This window comes from Panthera uncia, chromosome A2 (assembly GCF_023721935.1).
Source record: "Panthera uncia isolate 11264 chromosome A2, Puncia_PCG_1.0, whole genome shotgun sequence".
In the NCBI taxonomy this organism is placed as follows: Eukaryota; Metazoa; Chordata; class Mammalia; order Carnivora; family Felidae; genus Panthera; species Panthera uncia.
The window spans coordinates 13,476,153-13,493,785 of record NC_064816.1 but is presented as its reverse complement, the minus strand read 5'-3'; the positions used below and the strand labels follow the sequence as shown (position 1 = coordinate 13,493,785).

General features: G+C 46.4%; 1 protein-coding gene across 5 annotated transcripts in view; it reads right to left on the bottom strand.

Moving 5' to 3' along the window:
* GATAD2A (GATA zinc finger domain containing 2A) overlaps positions 1 to 17,633 on the bottom strand; it is a 101,726-nt gene that overhangs the window by 69,237 nt on the left and 14,856 nt on the right. The gene's annotated exons all lie outside the window — the stretch shown is intronic.

The window sequence follows — 17,633 nt, the reverse complement described above, 5'->3', positions numbered from 1 at the left end:
CAGACTGTAAGCACAGACACAGGGCTCAATCTCACAAACCCTGACATCATGACCTGAGCCAAAATCAAGAATCAGACACTTAACCAAATGAGCCACCCAGGCATCCCCAGCTATTCTATTCTAATGGCAAGTTTTCTTGAGTTTGTTTTTTATTTTTTTTAATGTTTCTTTATTTTGAGAGAGAGAGACAGAGAGACAGAGAAAGAGAGAGAGACAGAGCATGAGCAGGGGAGGGGCAGAGAGAGAGGGAGACACAGAATCCAAAGCAGGCTCCAGGCTCTGAGCTGTCAGCACAGAGCCTGACATGGGGCTTGAACCCACAAACCAAACCATGAGATCATGACCTGAGCTGAAGTCAATTAATTACCAGACTGAGCCACCCAAGCAGCCCTCTTGAGTTTGTTTTTAAAGAAGCAACACCTTACTTATCACAAAGGCAACCTCCTGGAAGAATCCTTCCACCAATGGACAAAGTTATCTTCCACTACCACTAAGGCATCGTGGGCCCTAGCTACAGGTACCATGTGCTCCCTCATCCAGGTCTGGGTGGCCTGGAGCCTACATGCGCCAAGCTAGCAGGAGCAAAGCCACCAGCTGAGCACCTTCTCCAAGCTGTGAAGACAGCCCCTAAGTCAACAGCCCACTCACTCTCTCATTTGGTGATCCTAACACAGGCACCAACACTGATCTGCATATTCACGAGCAGCACAAGACCAGCAAATTAAACCAAGTCTCTCTAAGGAACAGCATAAAGGCTATCTCTCCTGAGTTAACATCCCCAACAAACCATCTTCCAACAGGCGGTCCTGATGAATAAGCCACTACACTAGTACATCTGAAAACTAATACAACATTATGTGCCAACCTTTTTCAAATTTAAGGGGAGGCGGGGTAGGAAGGGCAGCCAGACTGGCACAATCGCCTAATCTTCTGCAAGTACTCCCCAAAAGCTTAAGAACCGTATCTTATTTTTCAGAATATTGTTCTTTGGAAGGGTGAAGGGAATACTTTTGTTTTTCAAGAGCAGGATTCTAAAGATGGCTCCATTGTATACAAATGAAAACCTGAGCCTAGAAGAAAAGAACTTCACAATCCTGAAATCCAAACAAAATCTACCCACAGTAGTCATGTAACTTATCCTTGAAAGGTCCAAGACAAGACGAACTATTTTGGTCAGTTACCAGAAGCTGGTAAGATAGCAGAAATCTCACTAAAGAAATGTAAGTGGGGGAGGATCTCCAGTTTTCACCTCTAAACCCCACCCCACTTCCAGCCACCTTCTCACTGTTGAGGAAAGTGTCCACCAGCCATCCTACTACATCTGGATGGATTTGGAACCTCAGGTGGCCTTTGCCACCTTGATTCCCAAGAAGGGTACCATCTTCCAGGCTGGCAATGGGAGACCAGGAAGGAGTGATTCAGGTCTATTTAAGCTAGTAGTTTCCAGAACACTAAAGGGTCTACCTAGATCCAAATCCAGAGGGGCTAGTGAGTACCCAGGCAGGCAGCAGGGTTAGTGTCGTCCACCCACAAACCTTCCAGATCCCCCGAGCCGAGATTCAGGCAGGAGAGTAGACTTGATAGAATTCTAGAAATCCAGTCTGACACTAGGTCTTCAAATACAAAACAAACTACAACCATCTGACCAACCAAGCTTCCCTAAGTAGCAGAATTGTTTCTTTGACCATCAAGGCCCAGGTCAAATAGTCAATACTATCTGGTAACTTCTCAGAAGTGGCTGGAACTGTCCACCAACCACACCATGGCATTAATAGCCCTGACTGAAGCCACACAGCTAGCCCAGAAGTCCTGAGGCCTTGCCACAAGGTCCAGGCCAATGAAATGATCCTTGGCCCCAGATGCTTCATTACTGCTACACATTCTGACGATGTACCACAGCAATCACAAAAATCACAAGACTGACTAAAACGCTGCAAAGTGAGAAGGGATAAACTATAATGACGGCAACATCTATCAGTAAAAAGTGGCTTACACTACACACACCAATTAAGAACAAATTGGGGGGGGGGGCGCCTGGGTGACTCAGTCAGTTGAGCGTCCGACTTCAGCTCAGGTCATGATCTCGCAGTTGACGAGTTCGAGCCCCACATCAGGCTCCGTGCTGACAGTTCAGAGTCTGAAGCCTGCTTTGGACTCTGTATGTGTCTCTCTCTCTGCCCTTCCCCTGCTCATACTCTGTCTCTGTCTCAAAAGTGAACATTAAAAAAAATAAAAAGAACAAATTGGGAAATGATGTCAACAGATGCTACACCTTCCTGACAATGTATCCAACAAAACTATAAGAGGATGTCAGGAACAAAGGGGATCCCCAGGGAGGATGTTCACAGAACCATCAACTGTCCTCACCGTCACCAGCCCTAAGGGTAAACTGAGGCTAAGATGGAGGTGAGGATGGGCTACACCTGGCTTCTCTCAATCATCAGAGCTCACCAGTGGACTGCATGGACACTTCCCATCACTTATCCTCACAGAAGGGTCACGAGAATGAGGAAGAGAAGGGACGAAGTAGACACAGGGCCCCACTTGCTAGTTCTCCTGACATGACTGGCATCTAAAGGAGAAGGAAGGAAACTGCACTGAAGATCGGACACCTGGAGAACCCTGCTCCAAGAGGAGCAAAGCAGCCAAGGCCAAACTGCCCCCACAAAAGCACAGTTCTTAATCTTAAGAACAGTTAAGGGCCTACCTCCCAAGGTGCAATGGTGAGGAGATCAGAGTCTTACAATTTACTTGCTGTTTCTGTCTCCAGTCAGAGTATTCCTTGCTGGTAAGAAGTTTTAGTACTAAAACTCTGAGGTATTAAGAGGTACAATGCAAATGTCACATGAAATCTCTGCCTTAAAAGGCATAAAGAAATCTGCAAACACCACAAAGGCTCAAATTGTGCCCTCACTGGGACACTGCCTACATCTGAGACTAACCCCAGAGTAAGCTGGAGGCCCCACAAAAGGCAGAACTCTGCCACACAAAGTCCATGTCCAACATGGACTGGTGTGTCTTTCTTCCATTTGCACATGCCAGAGTAACCGCACATGTCAGGCTCTATTCCAGCAAGCAGGGCCAGCAGACACAAACATATGCATGTATACGGCCACCCTAGACACACATGTACAAGTACACATGCACATATGCATACATACACCCAGGATCAGCACATGTACACACAAAGGACCAATACACTTAGGCCACCATACTGGGCCAACACACTTTGTCCTCCAGGCAAAGGCACAGTTCTAAACCATCAAATGTTGAAAACATAGACCACACATCCCCAAGAAATACTGTCCTAAGCTGGGCCAGGTCCAAAGTGACCTACAACGTCCACCTCACTCCAGTGTCTCTGAAGCACAGTCTTGCCAAGACAATCCATCCCCCAAGCAAGACATTCCCTGGTAAGTCACCCAGGGTCCCAGGCCATCAGCCTCCCTGAAAAGGATATTGCAAGGCCAGCAAAGGTACAAAGGGGCAGGTCTACAAGGGTGGTGGTATTCACTTACCTAAGTCTTTACTGTGTCAGCCTTGCAGCGGACCCTCCTGCCTCCACCAAGGCCCACTCTACTGCCCTGCTCTGCCTCCAGCTGCTTCACACAGACCCAGGTACTATCAAACCATTCAGCACCAAGATCCAGCCTGAGACCCAGGCCCTGCAGATCTGTCCCCAAGACCACAGTGACTCTGCTGTCCCCATGGTCCAGGCCTCCTCCTGAGGTTTAGGTAGGTGAGGGCCTAACTCTTCACTGAGAAAGTGACCATTAGGCACACAGAATCAAAGTGCTACAGAAAAGCCCACTGACAACAACTTCTGAGACACGGAGAGAATCACCTTTAACATACTGACAAGAGATTTTATTACTAAAGGAGAAAAGAAAAGTATAATAGTGGCTAACGGGGCACCTGGGTGGCTCAGTCGGTTGAGTGTCCGACTTCAGCTCAGGTCATGATCTCACAGTCCATGAGTTCGAGCCCCACATCAGGCTCTGTGCTGTCAGTTCAGAGCCTGGAGCCTGCTTCGGATTCTGTGTCTCCCTGTCTCTCTGCCCCTCCCCCACTCATGCTCGGTCTCTCAAAAAATGAATAAATGTTAAAAAAAATTTTTTTAAAATAACAGTGGCTAACTATTATTGAATTCTTGGGGCACCTGGGTGGCACAGTCGGTTAAGTGTCCGACTTTGGCTCAGGTCATAATCTCACAGTCTGTGAGTTCGAGCCCAGCATCAGGCTCTGCACTGACACTGCAGAGTCTGGAGCCTGCTTCAGATTCTGTCTCCCTCTCTCTCTGCCCCTCCTCTGCTCACACTCTCTCAAAAATAAATAAACATCAAAAAAAATTAAAAAAAACAATTATTGAATTCTTTATTTGATGCAGAATGCCAGCACTTTACATGCCTGATTTCATTTAATCCTCATAACATCAGAATGAGGTCCTGCCAATGCTACCCACTTCACATGGGGTACTGCCAATGTTACTCACACTTTACACAGGGTATTGCCATTACTACCCCTCCTTCACATGAGGTAATACCATTGATGTTCACACTTCACACAGGGTACTGCCACTGATGCCCACACTTGACAGGTGAGAAAACTTAGGGTGAGAGAGAAGTCAAGGTGATTGGCCAGGGTCAGAGGGCTAAGAAGTCAAAGATCCAAACCCAGGTCAGCCATCTCTAAGGCCCAGGCTCAAATATGAACCACTTTACTATCAGGGACAGTCTGACTTTGAAACCATCCTGGGGCTGGATCCTTCCCAAGGCTCTGGGAAAACTTCCTAGAGCAAAGATCAGCACACCCACAATTCCTCCTCTAAGAGCACACTAACTTAACCCTTTACTAAACTGCTGGAAACCTCATGGAGGAGTGAGCCTCAACTGTGCAAGCTGTATCCTGTGGACCGTGCAACAAATTCACTGACTCATGTGCATCCTCCATTTTTGTAAAAGGCACAAAACCCCTCAGAGGTTGACAAAGCACATAATTTCTGAGCCTCTACCTACCAAAGTACAAGCCAAAAGAAGGGGCTTAAAGGAACTGATTAACACTGCCAGCCTGGGTCACAAACCAGGACCAAATTCCATCTTCATTTCCAGTAAGATGTACAGACACACCAACCACACTCCAGCACACTATGGGAAACCAGGGTCCCTTAGCAGGAAGATGTGTGCAGATTTCTCTCCTTTCCGTGAGAACAGCACAGGACTCACAAGTGTGAAGCAGTAAACAGAGCAAACAGACTAGTGGGAAGAAGATTGATCCCCTGGCCACTGACACAACAGAGTGAGAGGACATAGGGCTCAGGGACAACCCAGGCCCTATAGAGAGGGCTTCCCAGGGTGGGCAGGAGCCAAGACACATGCCAGCCCTCCCATCTCTGTACATATGGCACCAGGCTGCTGCCCTCACTTAACTCACCTGATTCTCACTCCCATCCTCAACCCCCAAATCAGGACCCCAACAGTATCTTGTTCATCGCCAACCAGGTGCCACTCTGGAACCCAAGTCATTCTTTTCCAAGTGCCAAATCCCCAAGGCCCCTTCCTTCCTGCAACCACAAGCCCCCTCTCCCCCAATACTAGCGTCGTCACTCTGTGGGACGCCCACCTGTCTTCTCTCCTGGACTCTGCCAAAAGAGCCATGATTTGAAAACATTTCAGCAATGCGTGAAACAAGGAAACTTTCTCAAACCAGGAAGCAGCAGCTGTTGGAATAATTCATGTGAATGTTTCAGAGAAGCATCAATTGCTCTGGGTCTTTCTGGAAAAGTGTTGAAGACCTCAGGTTGGAAAATCCTCAGAATCTAGAAAATGCAGGTTACCAACCAGTTCCTAGGCCACTGGAATCACATCAAGCCTCTTCCTGGTCCCTCTAATTGCTACAAGTTCTTAGATTACAGGCTGTGTCCCTCTAATTTTCATCCATCTGTCACTACTTCACAAACTTTTCCTACCATGTACAAGATGGCCCCTCATGTTTTATTCCTTCACCTATTATTTGTTGCACTTTCTTCTAACACAAAGCACTATCAGCTGGGAAAGAGGAGACATAAGAACAGATCAAGTTCTGTACCTTCTCCCACCAACAGAGGTGGCCACCAACCTACCAGATTCACAGACATGCTCCTTGAGGGTTCTAGAGGTCACACAGGGCCTTCATGCTTCAACCCACTATATCCTCCCATCCTGGCCACGTAAAACAAAGAGGAGCCATCCAGTACCATGGGCCAAGCTGTCTAATACCCAGCTTCTCCCAGGCAGTAGCTACTACCATGGATCACCTTCTCCAGGACCCAGCTCACCTCACCTTTGCTCAAACTCAGCATCCTTAAAACCAAAGACCCACAATCTTGGGCCCCATGTCACCTTCCAGTCTTCACGCTGCTGCTACCTCTTGGACAGGCTCCTACCCACTCTTCCCTCTCTCTCAGGGTTCCCTATCCTATCTCGCTTCTGTGGCCATAAGACCCTAGAGGGCAGGAAAAGACCATCACCAGACCCCAGGGGCAAAGCACAGACTGAGCAGGGGAAGGAACCCCAGTTGTTAAATGGACAGATGACTTGTTCTCAGCCCCTGGTATCCAGCTAATCCCCACCCAATCTCCTTGCACAGTGTCTCTGGCACCTGTCCCTGTTTTTTATTCCCCACCAGGCAAATCCAAGACTGTATTAGCTCATGCCTGCCTTTTCTCAACCTCCCTTTTTCCTGACTTCTCTGCTCAATTCAAGTGAACATTCTCCTCACAAATCTGAGGGTTCTTGATGCTTTTCAGATGAAGTGTAAACAGTCTTCCATTTAAGGTCATCAATAATAATTGGAACAACCTGCATTTTTTTTTTTTTTAAACCTTACTTCCCACTTTGACTTTCTATAAACCCTGAGGTCCGAGAGGGTTATCTGCCAACTCCATTCATCCTTGATGCTCCAATGCAAGGGAACACTCCTTGTAAATGGTCTAGTCCAACATCACCAACCTTCTTCACAAGAGCTGTAGACCTCCTGAGACCAAGAAAACCATCGCTTCTCAGAATAATATGCTGAAGGATGGAGGGAGATAAATCAGATGTCCCATCTTTTTCACATCGTGGCATATAACAACAATTACATTGGCACAGCGCGCTGGAGTAAAATAAGGGCTACTCACAGCCCGGGGCTAGGGCCACCTGGCTGCAAGGACATCTCTGTATCCCTGTCACCCATCCTAGCCAGCCTACTAAGAAGCTCTTCTTAGATAATCCTACAGTCAGCAACACATCTCCTGCTCTGTTCATTCCACTATGTGGTGATAAGAAGCCTGTACTTCATTTCACTCCACGGGGCACCTTCCAGAGCAGTTTAGGCTCTCAAATGTTGATGGTTAACTTTTTAAAGTAACTTTTTAAAAAAAAAGGCCAACAGTGGCTCATAGACTCAGAAGGCTGGTTCAACAGACCAAAGTTACCCTAATTGTCCCAAGCAATTTAAGTTTCCTTTTTCCCTTCAGCAATAAACCAAGGCAACAGAGTAGACAAGCTCTCCCACCATCTTAACCTTCACAAAAGATAGGTGCATGCCTGAAATGCTCATCCAATGCTAAGCCCCTTCCCCAGGTGGTGACCTGTCCACTCTCATTGCCTTTTTTTGGCAGGGTCACTTGATCTTACCTCTAAAAAAGCAAAAACAAAAACAAAAACCCCAACCATACCCTCTGAGGGGGTGAGTATGTGCCCACTGGCACCATAAGTAGAAAAGGCCTCTGTCAGATCATGACTCACAGGGCGTCCTGGAATCCCTCATGGCCACCACCCCCAATCTTCTCTCTTCCAAACAAAACATGTTCAATCTCTCTAACCAGTTTTGTGATACAGTTTAAAGACCATTCCAGCACAGGTTGTGCTGTTCTAGAATCATCTAGCACCCTTAGCTGGGTATTAAGCCCCTACCCCCCCAGCACAGCCAACCACTAAATGTCAGCATCTGACATTTAGCCCATTCCACCTTATTTCCATGGTTGCTTTTTTTGATCTTGAAATGGTCATCCACATATCACCTGAAGAATTTCTGCAAGAAGTGCCATTACTTTTTTTTTTTTAACGTTTATTTATTTTTGAGACAGAGAGACAGAGCATGAACGGGGGAGGGGCAGAGAGAGAGGGAGACACAGAACTGGAAGCAGGCTCCAGGCTCTGAGCCGTCAGCCCAGAGCCCGACGCGGGGCTCGAACTCACGGTCCGTGAGATCGTGACCTGAGCTGAAGTCGGACGCTCAACCGACTGAGCCACCCAGGCGCCCCATACTTTTTTTTTTTAATAGACCAGGAGAAATAGTTTTATGCTCTTAAAATTGGAAGTCTTCATACACTCAATTCCAGAACAGGAAACACTGCTACAGTTTTTTTGGTTTTGTTTTTTTAAAGGCAGCCCTAAGATTCCAAAAGCAGCCCTGAGATCTTCCTCTCTATGTCCTGTCCCATCCTCACACTGTAGACACCATGATGACCTCAGGGCTCAAAAAACAAGGCCCTTTGGGAATTAAGTTGTGTACCTGTATTGATGAGCACCGGATGATGTATGGAATTGAATTACTATATTATACACCTAAAACCAGTACAACATTGTATTAACTATAATTAAAATAAAAACTTAAAAAAAAAAAAAAAAAGATGAGGCCATGAGGAAGGAAACCTGCCAAAGGACCTCCTGATTAGGGAGGAGGAACAAAGGAGAAAACAAAACTGAGCAAACCATAAAGAAATAAGGATGACATAGGGTGCTTAGCTGACTTGGTCGGTAGAGCGTACAACTTTTGATTTCAGGGTTGTAAGTTCGAGCCCCATGTTGGGTGTAGAGATCACTTAAAAATAAAATCTTTCAGGGGCACCTGGGTGGCTCAGTCAGTTAAGTGTCTGCCTTCCGCTTGGGTCATGATCTCACCGTTTGTGAGTTCGAGCCCTGCACTGGGCTCTGTGCTGAAAGCTCAGAGCCTGGAGCCTGTTGGGATTCTGTGTCTCCATCTGTCTCTGCTCCTTCCCCACTCGTTCGTGTGTGTGCTCTCTCTTTCTCAAAACTAAATAAACATTAAAAAAAAAAATTAATAATAGATAAATAAATAATAAAATCTTTCAAAAGGAAAGAAAAAAGAAATAAGGATGACAGAAATCAGATCAAGGAAACTGCAGTAGAGAACAGAGAGCTACATTCTCCTCCCTTTTGCAAATTAAACCAGGGGCAGGTCACTCCCCTCAGGCCTCAGTTTCCAGTTTCAACATCAAGAGCTGCCCTACCCATCTTGAAGTCTGTGCTGTGTTCAGTAAAACTAAAATGGCACACAGAAGCAACATAGTCCCAGGTGAATCCTAAAACTTGTCTGGGGCCCAAGGACCAAACATAGTTACATTTCTAATGCTCTGCCTGACAAATATAAATTGACTATAAGGCTGCAATTACATTTCCATCCAGACTTACTATGTAAAATCTTTCCCTAAGAAAACTTCAAAAGCAGACCAGACATAACTCCTACACTACTGACAGCTGAGGTTCCCACCTCCTCCTCAGACCTCAGCAGAGACAAAAGCCTCAACAATAGAAACTAAAGTTTGGGAAGGGGAAGCAAGAGACAGATGACCCACATACAAACTGCTGAGAAGGTCAATTAATCAAACAAAAATGTTAAGGAAAACACTAATCAAACCCTGGAAATCTCCCAGGGTTCCAATGCATATTAGAGAATCCCAAGGAGGGCACAGATTCAGAATCCTCTGAAAAAAAACACTGCCATTGAAGGGGTAGGTATTTACGCTTTACATGCACAGAAATAACACATGAGACAACAAAAAATGAAGTTCAGGCATTCTGTCAACGATACAGAAGTCCTGGGGCACGCGAGTAGCTCAGTAGGATAAGCCTCCGACTCCTGATTTCAGCTCCGGTCATGATCTCACAGTTCATAAATTGGAGCCCCGAGTAGGGCTCTGTACTGACAGTGTGGAGCCTGTTTGGGGATTCTCTCTCTCCCCCGCCCCTTCTCTGCTCCTCCCTGCTCTTGCTCTCTCTCAAAATAAATGAATTAAAAAAAAAAAAAAAAAAAAAAAGGATACATAAATCCTGAGAATATCACAGGTCCGGAGTAACTTGACCAATTCAATTAATGCCTTTGAACCAAGATTTCAGTTTGCTACACTCCTACTTTCCCCAAACCACTGAGCAACTGGGAAAAATAGGTTTCCTCTGTGGATGCAAATAAGGTTGCAGTGGCTAAGTTTTCAGAACTTGCTGAGTAAGCTTGTCCAAAACACACAAGAAAACTCTCTTATCAATGCCACAAAAATCCACCAGCTACAAACTTGAGTGAAGAGAATACTGGCCTGAAACCTGCTCACCTCCAAGGTCATGTTGAGCTACCGTCTCTAAAGTAAGAATGAGGTGAGTACAGTTTAACAGCCACTGACTCAGAGGCTAATTGCACAGAACAACCGGGATTAGAGTACATGTTATGCTGGGATTATATGCAGGTTTAAGGCCACAGGTTTTTTTGCTTTTGTTTTTCCCCTTTTCTTTTCCCACTTCCCTTCCAAATAATTTGGCCACCTTTTTAGGTGAGAGAGAGCTAGCTCCCTACAATGAGTTCTGAAGACCACTAAATTATGGTGGGATTTTGTTATAAACAAAATACAGCTCCTTAATCTGAGTGTTTCATTGTTTGTGATAATTTGAGATGTGAGACCTTATAGAGATCATCATGTAGTTGTCATCTGAGGCGAGGATTTTGTCTCAGAGGTGAATGGAGGAGCAAGAACTGGGCTACCTCCTACTTGTGAACGTTTCCCACTTGTCCTTAGTGCCATCCTATGAGATCAAAGGTATGTTCCCTGTCTATAGATGAAAAGCTGAGGCCAGCCAGGTAGCCAGGCAACCCGTCCAAAGCTGAAAAGCAGTAGACTGTAGTCAGTGATGATACCAGATCTCTCCATTCCCAAGCCAGTTTGAGAACTGTAAGTTTGGAAGAAGACTAGGATTCAGGTCTGGGCTCTCCAATTTGCCACTGCATGTACCATCAAGGAGACCCACTTCCCATCCCTGACCAGAATCTACTCAGGGATAAAGCCAGAAGTGCAAGAGCCGTGTCTTGGTTCTTAAAGGCAAGGCCCCCCATGACAGATAGGCCTGGCAAACAACTTCCCACCTCCCAGATACAGGGAATGTTCCTGAAAATCAGAACATGGGATTTAGCAAAGTCAGGAAAGGTGCTATCTCCTTTACCCTAGTAGACCTCCACCAACCCAGCTATTCTGTATCTCTAGGGAGGTGCTAAGGCTAGTGGAAAAAACAAGCAAAATCTGAAATCAGAAAAGCTGATGCCCACTCCCGGTTGTAAAATAATCAGCAAGGTGGCCCTTAGAAAGCATCACCCTCAAGGCCCCTAGGTGCCTCAGTCGATTAAGCATCCAACTTCAGCTCAGGTCACAGTCTCACGGTTCCTGAGTTCAAGCTCCATGTGGGGCTCTGTGCTAACAGCTCAGAGCCTGGAACCTGCTTCAGATTCTGTCTCCCTCTCTCTCTGCTCCTCCCCCACTCATACTTGGTCTCTGTCTCTCAAAAATAAATCTTAAAAATAAAGAAAAAAATCACTCTCTATAGGGGACTTCACCTTCTTCCATCTGGAATATGGGGATAGGCTATGGCTCCAAGGGGAACAGAGCAGACAGTGACAGGCTTTGTCCCTGAAAGTTGTGAAGGTGCAAAGCAGCACCTTTGTGCTCTGCCTTGTCCATTCTAATTGTTAATAATACTCACTAAACCGTACATGCACCAGGCCTTGTGCTAAGCCACTTGCATTTCTTATATCATTCCCAACTCAGTTGTTCAAGGTAGACATGACCTCCTTTTTAGAAGGGGAAACGGGGCACCTGGGTGGCTCGTTAAGTTGGTTAAGTGTCCAACTCTTCATTTTGGCTCAGGTCATGATCTCAGTTTCATGACTTCGAGCCCCATGTCTGGCTCTGCACACTGACCTTCAAGAGCCTGATATTGGGATTCTCCCTCTCCTTGCTCTCTGACCCTCCTCCGCTCATGCTCTGTACCTCTCAAAATAAGCAAATAAATAAAAACTAGAAAGAAAGAAAGAAAGAAAGAAAGACAGAGAGAGAGAAAGAGAAAGGAAGGAAGAGGAAACAGAGGGCAAGGTTCAGCAAGGTGACATCACTAGGAAGTGGCAAGTGAAGCTTACACCCAACCTGTTTGAGGCAAAGCCAGGGCTGGCCCATGACACTACTGCAGGGACCTGCTGCCTAAGAATAGGCACACTAAGAAGTCTCACTTCTCACCCAGCAAACAGCAGGCAGCCCCGAATGAGGAGCTAGTTGGCCACTATAGTATGGCAGTATTTTTTAAAGTGTGCTCAAAGGCAGGGGCGCCTGGGTGGCTCAGTCAGTTAAATGTCTGACTTTGGCTCAGGTCATGATCTCACAGTTCACGAGTTCAAGCCCCACGTTGGACCCTGTGCTAACAGCTCAGAGTCTGGAGCCTGCTTCAGATTCTGTGTCTCCCTCTCTCCCTGCCCCTCCCCTGCTCTCTCTCTCAAAAATACACATTAAAAAAAAAAAAAAAAAAAAAAAAAAAGATTCAGCAGCTCTTCCTGCCCACAGGTCCTGTCCCTGTGCTTTAATATAATCACCCTTTTGCACCAAAAAAAAACCCCTATATATATATTCTTCAACCTTCAACAAGTAGAGACTTTCTCACTGCCTCTACCCTCTCCCTAACCACTGCCACTGCCCCCCACCCCCAGCTGCAGCTTTTAAGGCCAAGCAGCCTCAAAGGCCTACCATCTCAAACCTACCCCAAAACACCTGAAAGCCCACTTTCAGGTACTGTCCATATCCTGTCAGCACATTCTATCTCAGATGTTGAAGGTCTCTCTGATTCTCAGACAGATACTGTCTTCAGTCCTTTCATATAAGGAACCAAGAAACAAGGCAGAAAGACCACTGACAAACTTGCCTGGGAAACAGAGTTACCTTTCTGAAGATCAAGCCAAAGTGGGTGCAGGGACTGAGAAGCTCCACAGGCCCTTTTCCCTGACACCCTAGAGGGTTCCAGAGGATTCCCAGTCACTTCCTAAGGCTACCTGCAGGTATTCAATTAGAGTAAGTTCCTTTGTCTTCTAAAAGAATAACCTACATTTTCATCAGACAAAAAGAGGTCACAAATACAGCCTAGAAAACGAGAGGAGGGGCAATAAGCCCATGGTATGACATTCCTCTTGACTAAAAAGTCCTGGATCAACGTTTACCAGCATCTACAAGTATGCAGTATCTGTCCCCAGCTGGTACTTTTGTTTCTAAGAACACAGACTCACTACTTCTACTTTGCTGCCACCACTTCTGGTCCCCTGTCTCTTATCTCAACCTTCTTAACACGTGGCCTTCCTAATTCAATGCAAAGATACTAGTACATCACTAGAATAGCAACCTGAAGCCAGACTGTCTAACTCACCTTCTTAAAACAGCTCACAAAACTCAAGAGCATCCATTCTAACAACCAACCACACTAAGCAGGCAGCACAGTTCTGTGAGCCTCAAACTATGACATTGCCAACTTGTTCTTCTGGTTTTGCCACACTTCTAACCCAACAACTGTTACAAGGAAATCCCAGAGATGCTCTATTACCCCAAGACGACTACTCATAAAGACCTCACCTAATCACCTGTTTCATAATCTTTCCAGTTTTCTACAATGAGCATAAATTAACTCAATTATCCGGGGGAAAAAAGTCTAGGGAAAATAGCCTTGTTCATTCCATGTAATGGCACACATATATCACAAGTCCAAGCAAGTAGTTCTCCAGACAAGCATTTGAACTGCCCATGCTTTTAGAGGTTAGCACACCAACAGTCCGTAACTGAACTCCGTTACATTTTGGTTTCTGTTGAGAATTGACATGTCCAAGACTCCGAAGGTTATTCTTAATTTTCCCCCATGAGAACAAACATCAGAAAATGCTAATATCTGGGGGGCCTAGCTGCTCAGATAGAACATGTTACTCTTGGCCTCAGGGTTCTGAGTTCGAGCCCCACGTTATGGGTAGAGGTTACTTAAATAAAATAGGGGTGTCTGGGTGGCTCAGTCAGTTAAGCATCTAACTCTTGATTTTAGCTCAGGTCATGATCGCACATCATGGTTGTGAGATCAAACCCTGCATCCAGCTCTGTGCTAACAGCGAGGAACCTGCTTGGGATTCTCTCTCTCTGCCCCTCCCCTCTTCATGTGCTTGAGCTCTCACACTCACACACTCTCTCTCAAAATAAACATTTAAGATTTTTTTAATGTTTACTTATTTTTGAGAGAGAGAGAGAGTGTGCAAACACAGGCATGAGTGGGAGAGAGGCAAAGAGAGGAGGGAGACACAAAAACTGAAGCAGGCTGCAGGCTCTGAGCTGTCAGCACAGAGCCCAATGCGGGGCTCAAACCCATGAACTGCGAGATCATGACCCAAGCCAAAGTCAGACACTTAACCAACTGAGCCACTCAGGTGCCCCCAACCACGTAAAAATAAATAAAATAAATAGCTCTTTTAAAAAAAAAGAAAGAAAGAAAATGTTAGCATTTCAGAATGGCTTTGCTGCTTTCCCACCCATCAGAAGCATCTTTCAGTGATCTGCTGTCTAAGGCCCAAGGAAGTCCTAGCTGTGAACCTCATCACACCAGTCCCTGCCTTGTCCTCTCTGAAAGGGGTCCCACTGCTCTCAAGGTAAATCCCAGACCCTCTTATGTCTCCGTATCTCTCTCTGTTCCAACCACCCCAATCTTCCTTCAGTCTCACTCTACAAGAAATGCCATTCTTTTTCTCTTTACCTACTTAGCTCCCACTCATCCTCCAATCCCAGTTGGAGAAAGGCCCCCTTGAGTCTTGTTCACCAGGTCATGGTATCCTTTTCTCCTTGGCCCTTATAAATTTCCCCATGTTTATGAGTTTAATTATGATTTCTCTCTCACTAATCTCATGGTAAACTCCACTGAGCAGGGATTCCTAACACAGTGCCCGAGGCACAGTGTGCACTCCGATATTTATTGAATAAATCAATCCAGAAATCATTCCTTGCCATGCCAGAAATTCGCAAAATAAATGATGCAAAACAAGTGAGAGCTACTAGAGAACTGAAAATTGGAGCCTTTAAAATGTGTTTTATTACTCAAATAAAAAAATATTTCTTGGAGTGCCTGGCTGGTTCAATCAGTTGAGCACACAACTCTCGATCTCAGGGTCACGAGTTTGAGCCCCATGTTGGGCATAGAGATTACTTAAGAATAATGATTTTAAGGGGCGCCTGGGTGGCGCAGTCGGTTAAGCGTCCGACTTCAGCCAGGTCACGATCTCGCGGTCCGTGAGTTCGAGCCCCGCGTCAGGCTCTGGGGTGATGGCTCGGAGCCTGGAGTCTGCTTCCGATTCTGTGTCTCCCTCTCTCTCTGCCCCTCCCCCGTTCATGCTCTGTCTCTCTCTGTCCCAAAAATAAATAAAAAACGTTGAAAAAAAAATTTAAAGAATAATGATTTTAAAAATATTTAATGCTTCTAATTTTTAAAATAATCACAAAGTACAGAGATACCAAAAAGGTTAAGGAGGAAAAACCCACTCCTAACCCTAATCCAGAGATTTTGTTGTTGACATTCTGATACAAATCCTTCCAGGATTTTTTCTACCTAAAGTAGCATCATTTCTTTCCTCACTACCAAAATATACAATTAGAGGATCTGCCAAATGATACTGCATTAATAGAGATGACTTGACATTAAAAAAAAAAAAAAAAGTGATGTCATCTGAATAGAAATAACAATGCATCCAAATCGGTAATACAGGACCTATCCCAATTTCTACATCACATCCCAGATGAGAGGCAATCCTCTGTAAAAATCAGCTTCAGAATTTGTGGGGAGGAATAAGGGATGAAAAATCAAGAATGGGGGACTACATGAGGAAAGAATCTTGCAAATTGCTCTCAAAACCTCCATTCTAAACTATTTTTTCTAGAAAAGGACCAACTTTTCTGAGTTGGAAGCTGAAGAAGCAAATGCAAAGGGGCACCTCTATGGCCTGGCTCCTTCAAGGCCAGCTGGTAACTCTGCTCTCTGAGGACAATGCAGGGCTACAATGGTGTCCCCAAGTCACAGGTCATCCCCCAACTCCCAGCAGAAGTGGACTGGAGCCTGGACAAGTAAATGGCTTCTTGTTTTAGGAGTGCCCAGGAAATGTTCACACAGTGGATTGCAAACAGGAGCATTCCTGGACTCTGGTGCCCAAAACATCAGACTCAGTCAAGCCCAGCTCTGCCCCTCCACCACTCAGCAGCCTTGGACAAGCAGCCTGGCCTCCAAGAGCTTCAGTTCCCTCACCCATAATGTAGGGATTATATCCTCCACCCCACTGGAGTGTTATGGGCATGGAAGATGTCTGTGCACAACAGGCACTCAAATCTGGGGATTGGTATGGTCTATCAGCCCTCCTCCACAGCTTGCTGTCAGGTGTAACAGGCTACTAATCTTAGCATCCTGATCTGGTGCCAGCAAACATTATTTCACCTAATCTAACTTAAAAGAAAACTTGTAACCACTACCAGAAAGAAAAAGAACATCAAAGGACAGTCAGTACAAGTCTGAAGCAATTACACAGAAGGCTGTCTATCCCTCAGTTTCTGTGCTGCCACAGCCAGAAGGTGTCACTGTACGAAATGGACACACAGAACCAGTGACTTAACAAGCACTGTGTACTCAAGAAAACTGAAAGAAGTAAAAGGGTGAGGAAGAGAGAAAAAATTAAAGGCCCAAGTGACTCACCCGGACTTTGATCTAAAGAATCCAAAGCTCTCAAGATAAGGATGAACTACACAACTAAAGACGCTGGGTCAGATACACAAAATTAAACAGCCCCTGCAAAGTTCCCAAGGCAGGGCAGAAACGCGCACCCAAGGTTGATATTCAGTTCCTAAGGGAGGGATCCCCATTCATTTCTGGGTCCCAAAGTGTGCACACACACCAGTGTCAATCACGTTCCGGGCTGGGGCCCTGCCCATAAGCCTCTCCTTGTTGAAGTGATCAATTCCGATTCTTGGCAATAATCCCTTTAAAAGGCCAGCTGCTGCTGTCTAGTCACCGATGCCGACCCATTCCAGGTGGGGAAAAAAAGAAATCAATACAGCCACCGCCTAAATAGGGAGGCAAATTTAAAGTGTAGGTCCCTGTGACGGGCTCGAGCCCAGATGGGGAGGAAGGGTCCCCCGAACCCTGGGGTCAGGTAGTAAGGGCGCGAGCGGGTAGAGGGACGGCCCTGCAGGCGTGGGCGCGCGGGGACTCTTATTCTGACACGGGATCCTCCGCCGCCGCCGTCGCCGCCGCCGCGGGGTTCAGAGCAGCGGCCAGGCCCGCCCGGGACCCCCGCCCCCCGGCCTGGGGACCCCCCGCCCTGCGCGTCCACGTGCCGTCCGCCCGCCGCCCCCTCCCCCGCCCGTCCCAGCTGCTCGCAAGCGACCCCTGGAGGCCCAGCCCCTCCTCCAGCCCCGGAGGAAGCGCAGAAGGAAGGGGGGCGACGCCGAGACTTTCCGGGACCCCCACCCGGCCCGGCCCCCACGTGCCTGGGCGGCGTCGGAGCGC